This window comes from Mesocricetus auratus, unplaced genomic scaffold (genome assembly GCF_017639785.1).
Source record: "Mesocricetus auratus isolate SY011 unplaced genomic scaffold, BCM_Maur_2.0 Super-Scaffold_4256, whole genome shotgun sequence".
NCBI classification, from domain to species: Eukaryota; Metazoa; Chordata; class Mammalia; order Rodentia; family Cricetidae; genus Mesocricetus; species Mesocricetus auratus.
The window spans coordinates 128,834,101-128,843,756 of NW_024429182.1; positions in this window are offsets into that span (position 1 = coordinate 128,834,101).

Sequence of the window (9,656 nt, forward strand, 5' to 3'; positions counted from 1 at the left end):
AGTTACACAGGGTTGTGTACCACCACTTATGTGCTGAGAATTAAACCTGGGTCCTCTAGAAGAGTAGCCAGTGCTCCTAACCATCAGCCCATCCCTCAATCCTTTAGAAAGATAAAAGGGGGCCTGCTAGACGGCTCAGTAGGTAAAGTACTCGCTATGCAAATCTAATGACCGGAGTTCAATCCCTGGAATCATTTTTACAAAGCCCTCTGACAGGTACACAAATATCACTACATCAAAAATGTAACAGAGAGAGAGAGAGAGGGAGGGAGGGAGGGAGGGAGGGAGGGAGGGAGGGAGGGAGGGAGAGAGAGAGAGAGAGAGAGAGAGAGAGAGAGAGAGAGAGAGAGAGAGAGAATAAAGTATTACACGGAAATGCTTCAACTTATTACAGTATTTAAACCAAAAGTGCAGACTATTTGCAGAGCTGATTTTAATGGGTAGAGGCTTTTCAGATCCTCGCTCATCCACTTCATATCCTACCTGCTCCCCTGTGTGTGTGTAGGGGGGCATTTGTGTGTAGGGGGCATTTGTGTGTAGGGGGCGTTTTTGTGTAGGGGGTGTTTGTGTGTAGGGGTGCGTGTGTGTAGGGGGTGTTTCCTTGTTTCCCCTAAGGGGCAATCATGGCAACACAGGCAAAAGACAAAAACAACCAGAAACTAGCTATCTTAATGGAATCCTAAAGCCCCACTGGGAAGGACAGAGAGAGAGCTCCAGGCATGCTGGAGGGACGCCTTAAGAGGCTGTGGTGGCAGCAGTGGAACAGTGGACCATAAGAGGCAAGCTAGAGAGGAAAACTCAGGTCTCACAGCAATTCTAAACCTTCTTTGGAATAACGAGTCTCTGGGACTAGGATGAAAGCAATGGATACTCAGCCTGGAAAAATACTCACACAGCCCACCCCTGGGCCTCTGGTCAGGGAAGCCATATACATTCCGTATGAAGGTCGAGTCTCTTTGTTTTCATTTCTCACATGAGAAAACTGGGCCTGCAATGAGGACAACAGCATCCTGAGTTTACAGTCATGTCACCCCCCCACCCCACCCCACCCCCGTTTCTTGTGTGTGCTAACCCACATGCTGATCTGCTGCTTAAAGGGTGAGTTCTTATTCCGCTGGCATGATGGGTACCTAGTGAAGCATGTCTGCCACGTGTTAGATGCTAAATAAAGCATACGCTGGGCCATCAGAAAATGTATACGGAAAATTGTTTAATCCACAATATGGTTTATATACAGATGCCCCTCAGAGAACTATGCAATCAGTTTCCAGATGAAAACCGTCACAAATTGAAAATATGCTAAGTCCCAATATATTACCAGAGAGCCCTCCAGCACCATAACTCAACCAATAGCACACTGCAGGGTGTTAGTGTTGCCCCTCCTGACCTTGGGATTGGGCATCACAAGAAAAAAAAACTGTATTACTCATCAGCCACACAGAGCAAAACAATAAATTGAAGCAGTTTTCTTCCTGAATTCGCATCACTGTCTTACCCCTGTAACACTGAAACATCATAAATCAAATCACCACCGGCTACGTCCGATCCATGCTTACAAGCATCTCGTCTGCCTGCTGATCGACCATCAGCAGATGCTTGTTTCTTACTTTTCAATGGACCACAGCTACAAGAGCGCAACCACCCTCCACAGGCTCGGGGATGTGTGCACTCAGTCTGATCCAGGAGTCTGTACCAGTCGCCTCTCCTTTTCCCCGATCTTCCTCTTTGTCCATGCATCCCAATCCCACATCCCTCCTTAATAGATTTTGTTGTTGTTGTTGTCTGAAACAGGGTTTCCCTGTACAGCTCTGGCTGTCCTGGAACTTAATTTATAGACTAGGCTGGCCTCAGATTCAGAGATCCTCCTGCCTCTGCCTCCCCGGTGCTGGGATTAAAGGTGTGTGCCACCACCGGGCAATAGTTTTTAAGCTAACATTGAGGCAGACAGAGACATGTTCAATGGCATATTTACAAAGGTGTGTTACAGTAAATGGCATGCAATAAAGGTAAAGGCAGTGATCTCCTAAGCTATGGTATCTCTTGAGGCAAAATCTTCTGGGTTTGTCGAGATGGCTCAGCAGGCAAGATGGCTAAGTCACTAAAAACAGTTGCTTCACAGACCTGTCGGCCTGAGTTCCATCCCTGGAACCTATGTAAAGGCAGAAGGAAAGAACTGGCTCCACTCAGGTGTCCTGTGAACCATATGCACACGCTATGGCATGCGGGTCCACACATAAATCATAAATACACATACAAACAAAATTTCTGTTAAAATCCTGCCTCTGGTTCTACATGCACTCTGCAAACCAACCTGGAATTGAAAGGACATCTAAGACCCTCTGTGAACTTTCTATGAATGCCAAATTTGCTATCTCTGTGTCATAAGAAAACCAGGAGATTCTGGTGGTGTTTATAATAGCTCAGTATAAAGTGTAGCTCTTGTTGTTTTCAAAAGGATTTTATTTTTCAGCTTTTTTTGTTGTTGTTGTTTTGTTTTGTTTTGTCTTCGAGACAGGGTTTCTCTGTGGCTTTGGAGGCTGTCCTGGAACTAGCTCTTGTACACCAGGGTGGTCTGGAACTCACAGAGATCCACCTGCCTCTGCCTCCCAAGTGCTGGGATTAAAGGCATGCGCCACCAATGCTGGGCTTCAATGGTATTTTAAAAACCAATCTTATTAGAATTAAAATTGCAGTAAATTAGGAAACATACATAGAAAAGTCTGAGAGTATTTACGAATAGTGAAACTTGGCTATGGCTTATACAAATGGACTCTCCCAGAGGGGAAGGAGGTCCTCTCACTGAGTAGCAGCTCTCAGCAGGCAATGGTGTCCAGCTCTCCCTTCCCCTCTCTAACCAGCCATCTCTGCTGTCACAAGAACTTACAGGTAGGGAAACTGAAATTCAGGAAGAAGTGAGAGATAATCCCCATGTCACGGTAGAGTGGCAAAGGAGCCTCGTCAAACCCAGACAGGGGCCAGTTTTTCATTCTTCTTTTTTCCTTTTCTTTTTTAAAAATTTTACTGATTCTTTTCGAATTTCACATCATGCATCCTGATACCCATACTCCCCGCCTGCTCTCTGCCCTTGCAACCTCTACCTCCCCCTAAAAACAGAACAAAACTTAAAAGGAAAATCAAAAACAACCAAAAAAGGGGAGAAACAAACAAGTGACAGAAGAATATCACAGTGGACAGTTTTTCAAATATCAACTTTCAAACGTATGCGTTGAGCAAAGTAAACTTGAACTCCTAGTTACACAGCAATTAAAAAAAACCCAGAAAAGTAAAAATAAAATCAGTAGGTGTCTGGTGTCATTTATGGACCTTTTGTCTCATCCTATTGGGTTTCCACTTAGAAATAATGCTCACAAAAACTTTGGGTTTCTGCCGTTTGTCTTGTCTGCAAGGGAAAACCCCTTGTTGAATGTTCTTCAGTCTTTCACTCTGCAGACCTCTGCTTTGCAGACTGATGAGCAGCTCAGGTCTCCGGAAGTCGGGTTAGGCTTTCCGTCCCCCTCTCTTACGTTATCTTAGCCGTTCATTGTCATTTCTTTCTTTTTGAAAGATTCATTTATTTTATGCGGATGAGCTCTTGGCCTTCGTGTACACCTGTGTACCAGGCGTTGTGCCTGAGGTCAGAAGAGGGCATCAGATTCCCTGGGACTGGAATTACAGATGGCTGGGAGCCACCATGTGGGTTCAGGAGCCAAATCTAAGTCTTCTGCAAGAGCAGGAAATGCTCTTAGCCAACAAGACATCTCTCCAGCCCCTCTGTCATTTCAATTAACCATCACAGCTGAGGAATGTGATTGCACGTAATAGGGACTCAGTAAGTATCCACTAGAGTAAGTCAAAGTCCTAATTTAGTTACTGGAATTTTTTATGGCTGGACTTCAGAGTCTTACATATGTGCTAGACAAGTGTCTATTCCTGAGTTACATCCTGTATTAGTCAGGGTTCTCTAGAGGATCATAACTTACAGAATGAATAAATACATATGGGATGCATTAGAATGGCTTAGAGGCAGTGGTCCAGCTAGTCCAACAATGGCTGTCTATCAAGGAATCCAGTAGTCACTCAGTTCACAAGGCTGGATGTCTCAGCTGGTTTTCAGTAGACACCAGGGTCCTGAAGACGTAGGCTGTCATGCCTGTGAAGGAATGGATTTGCCAGCAAGAGTAACCAGGCAAAGAGAGCAAGCTTCTTTCTTCCATGTATCTTGTATAGGCTGCCAAGCAGAAGATGTGATAAAGGTGCATCTTCCCACCTCAAAAGATCTGGATTAAAGGTGGATCTTCTCAGCACAAAAGATCTAGATTAAAGTGGGTCTTCCCACTTCAAATGATTTTATTTAAATAAAAATGCACTTGGGTTTTAGTTAATTCCAGATGTAGTCAAGTTGACAATCTAGAACAGCCATCACAAATCTGTCCCTTGTCAACTTGACAATCATATCTCCTTAAGTCATGCTTAACTTCCAAATGAAAACAATAGCCAGGTTATAATTATGCCTAACATGATATAAGTGTCCATGTACAACTGCTAACACAATATATATGCATATATACTTATATAAGCTCATAATTATGCCTAACATTATATAACTATCCTCCATACACTACAAACATAATTTTTAGAATAGGTGGCAAAAGTCCTTTGAGGGACATTCTTTGAATATCTCAAAGCTTAAACATAATAACCACTGATAGTCTTTTAATTAATGTTACATTATATGATAAGAAGTTTAAAAACATAAACACAAATATCTTTACAAACTCATTTTTTTTGGTCTCTTCTGGTAGAAGGACTCCCCACTCTAGAACCAAAACTTCTAAGCTAGCAAAACTTAAGATCTCACAGGTAGCAAAAATTTTCCTAGTGGGCCACTAGGGGTGATAGTGAGTGGAACTATTCCCTTTTCCACATCCTGATTCCTGGACTCATGGAGAAACCATACCATAGATTGGATACGGATTCAAAGCACATACCACCTTCTGGAGAACTCTGTCCCAGCCCTCCAGGCTCTTGTCACCTAATTGGCACTGTTACTGTGTCTTCAAAAGGCCCTTCCATCTTCAGTCTTTCTACCAGGCCCAGCTGCTTCAGGATGGTGGAGAACGTGGTAAAAGCAGGGGATTCCATGATTGGAGGCTCACTGTCACACTTCTCTGACTGTGAAGTGAGTTCCCTGGCCAGAAGCAATACTGTGTGGGTTACCATGATTGTGCACAAGGCATTCTGTAAGTCCATGGATGGTAATTTTGGCAGAAGTATTCCAGGTAAGGAAGGAAAATCCATAACCAGAATAGGTATCTACTTCAGTAAGGGCAAAGTGTTGTCCTTTCCATGAAGGAAGTTGTCCAACGTAGTCAATCTACCACCAGGTTGCTGGCTGGTCACTCAGGGGAATGGTGCCATATCTGGGGCTCAGTGTTGGTCTCTACTGTTAGGAGATCTGACACTCAGCAGCAGCTGAGGCCAGGTCAGCCTTGGTGAGTCCATGTTGTTGAGCCCATGCATAACCCCCATCTCTGCCACCATGGCCATGTTGTTCATGTGCCCATTGGACAACAATGGCGATGGCTGGGGAAAGAGGCTGACTCCACAGAACAAGTCATCCTATCTAATGGATTACTGAACTCCTCCTCAATTAAAGTCACCCTTTGATGAGCATTTACATGGGATACAAATACCTCCACATCCTATATCTGTTTGGAGGGCTCTATCTGCATACCTTTTCCCCAGATGTCTTTCTCAGCCATTGCCCAAGCATGCTCTTTCCAAGTCTCTGACCATCCAGGCAGTTCATTGGCTACAGCCATGAATCAGTGAACAATCATACATCTGGCCATCTCTTCTTCCAAACAAACTGTATGACCATGTGTACTGCCCAAAGTTCTGCCCACTGAAGATTTCCCTTCACCAATCTTTCAGGGTTGTTCTAGAAGATGTTTGTAATGATGCAGCTGCTCACTTATTTGTGGTGCCTGCAAACTGTGCAGAACCACCAGTAAACCAGGCCCTAGCTTTCTCTTCCTCAACCAAATAGTAATAGGGGACACCCCCATGATTATAGTAGCATGCTTGGCAGTATAGATCATTTTAATGAGAGTAGAAATCATAGGCATTTGGGAAACTCCTTCATGTAACTTGCTTGTGCCCTCAGAATCTACTCGGATCCAATCTGGTATACACCATTTCTATTTGATCATAGACTGCTGCTGTGCACGTCCTATTTTATGGTTTGGTGGGTTAGATAACACCCAGCTCATGATGAGCAGCTCAGGTCTCATGGTAACTTGGCCCACTGTCAAACATTCAGTTTCCACTAATGCCCAACAGCAGGCCACGAGCTGTTTCTCAAAGGGAAAACAGTTGTCTGCAGATGATGGTAAAGTCTTGCTCCAAGAGGCTATGGTTCCTTCTGTGAATCACCTATAGGGACCTGCCAAAGGCTCCAAACCATATTCCTATCTGCCACTGATACGTCAAGTACCATTGTGTCTGCTGGATCATATGGTCCAAGTGGTAAAGCAGCCTGCACAGCAGCCTGAACCTATTGAAGAGTCTTCTGTTCCAGGCCCCATAAAAAGCTAGCAGTTTTCCAAGTCACTTAGTATATGGGCTAGAATAACACACCCAAGTGGGGAATGTGCTGTCTCCATAATACAAATAGACCCACTAAACTGGTGCTTCTTGATGGTGGGAGGGGCCATATGCAATAACTTAGCCTTCACCTTAGAAGGAATATGTCTTCATGTCCCACACCGGGACTACTAAGAATTTCACTGAGGTAGAAAGCCCTTGAAATTTGGTTGGATTTATTTCCCATCCTCTGACATGCAAATGGTTATCAAGTCCAAAGTGGTGGCCACTTTCTGTTCACTTGGTCTAATCAACATAACATCATCAATATAATGGACCAACAAGATATTTTTGTGGAAGAGACAACTGATCAAGATCCCTTCTAACTAAGTGAGGACTGGAGAGTTAATATATCTCTGAGGTAAAACTGTAAAGGTATACTGCTGACCCTGTCAGCTGAAAGCAAGTAGCTTCTGGTGGTCCTTATGGACAGGTACTGAGGAAGATGCATTTGCTAGATCAATAGCTACATATCGTGTACCAGGAGATGTCTTAATCTGATCGAGAAAGGACACCACTTCTGGTACAGCAGCTGCTATGGGAGTCACTACCTGATCGGGTTTTCAATAGTCAACCCTCATCCTCCAGGTCCATCTGACTTCTACACTGGTGGGAACCTCCAGCCCTGCATCTTTCAAGTTCCTGATGGTGGCACTAAGTTCTGCATTTTCTCTAGGGATGTGACATTGGTTTTGATTCACTATTTTCCCTGGCAGAGGCAACTCTAATGGCTTTCATTTCGTCTTCCCAACTATATTAGCCCTCACCCTACAGGTCAGGGAACCAATGTGAGAATTCTGCCAATTTCTAAATATATCTGTCCAGACTATGCATTCTGGAACTGGGAAAACAACCACAGGATGAGTTCAGGGACCCACCGGATCTACTGTGAGTTCAATGTCAGTCAAAACTCTATTAATTACCTGACCCCCACAAGTCCCCACTTTAACTGAAGGGCCCCAACGTTTCTTGGGATCTCCAAGAATCAGCATCAGTTCAAAACAGACCAACAGACCTCAGAAAGTCTAATTTTTTTCCCTTTCCCCCAATGTACTGTTAGCCTGTGAAAGGCCATAGGTCCCTCTGGGAAAGAATTGGAGAAAGGCTAACAGTAAAACTCTTAGGGATTTTTATCAAGGTCCTTCCTCATGAGAACCTGGCTGTCCCTTCATTCAAAGTGCCCTGGCCTGCATACTGGCTCAAGTCTGGAAATTGGTTCATGGGTCAAGACTCCCTTTTGCCATGATTCAGTGTAGCCTTTCTTTCATTTCCTTAAGAATTCTTCCACTTACACAGATTAAAAAAAATACAGTAGACTTGTTATCTATTTCATGCCTGGAAACATAATGACTGAATAGCCAGTATCAAAAGTCCATGCAAGTCATAACACCATAAAATTCACTTTGCCTGTGTTGACCATTATGGCTTGGGCCATTATGGACACAGCTTTGTCTGTGTTCCCCATTACATAGACTACAATCACCTTGCCTTTGGTGATTCAGTGTTGTCACCTGGCCCTTGCTACTTTGGGGCCAATTAAAACCACTGCATTTAATTCATCAGGCAAAGAAGCAGCATCTCCAACCCTAAGGTCTGGCACAAGGAAAAGAGCAACAGAAAACCCTTTGAATGTGCTGGTGCCCCTCTCGCCATTTTGCATCTTACAGGATTGGTGAAGGGCGTGTCTTCTGGGCCTTCCCATTGTGGAACATTAGGTTTTACACAGCATGCCCACTCTAGCATTGCAATTTCTCCAAGACTAAAAATCCCTTCATCAACACTAAGCCAAGGGGTATCAGGCATCTCCAACTTATTTTCAGTAGGCCATCTTTTGACAAATGCTTCAACCAACCATTCAAACTTTTGACACCTTTTTTTTAACTGTACAATCTTCCATATTAAACCTAGAATCTCCAACCAGTGGGCCAATGTCAGTAAACTCAGCCTGGTCCAGTTTTATGTTCCCTCCAACATTATTCTACAGTCTTCAAACCCATTCCTACACATATCCCCAGACTTCTGCTTGAGTGAATTAGTAAACTCATTGAGCTCTTTAGTATTGTAACACTTCCTCGTGGACTACACTTTCTGCCTCCTCTAGGCTGGTTATAGGTCTAGGGGCAATTATTGATGGACCTTGAGGGACATCAGTGTTGTCTTTCCTGACATCTCCTTCAGAGTAAGTTACTGCTGCTTTAGCAGACAATGAAGGATTAATTTCCCCAGTCAAACAAAGGCAGAAGGGGCAGTATTTCAAGGGTTGAGAGTCTGAGTTGGTGAAGCAGGATTAAAAAAAATTCAATTGTCTCCTTAAGTTTGTAAAGTAGTTGATACCATGGACTTTCTGCTCTCCCTGAGCTTCTAGGAGCAGCTTCAGTAGCTGTAGGAAATTTAATAGTATGTTTCTAAGCTCTGTTCATGGTGATGGACACAGACCTAATTCGTCTGCATCGGTTGGTCTATCAAATCCTAAACTGGGAATACAGGTTGCTGCACTTAACTCCCTGTAACTGACGAATGCTGACAAACTCCACACTGCCACTACTGTTATGAAGTACAGCTGATATTTTTAAAAACGAATTACTTAATCTGAAATTGGTAAATAGGGGAAGGATGTTAGTTCACAAAAGAGCTGTTGGCTCACACCTGCCTTTTCCCAACAATTACTAGTAGTTTTGCAGTAATTAACATAGCAAGTCTTGATGGCTGACAGAGGCTGTAGATGAAAATCCACAAAAATGTCTTTCTTCTCAGCCAACGGTGACAGGTTTAGTGACCATAAGGACCACTAGACTTTTTCACTAGCAAACCATCTGCTGACACTATTAGTACTTAGGAAGAAAACTTAGAACTTGAAAGTGTTTGCCTTGTATTAAAATGAGGGAAAAATGAAGAAGACTATTTGGGGCTGTGTTTTTGTTATTTTTTATCATCATCATCATCATCCTCATTTTGTGTAGCTCTGACTGTCCTGGAACTCACTCTGTAGACCAGGCTGGCCTTGAACTTGG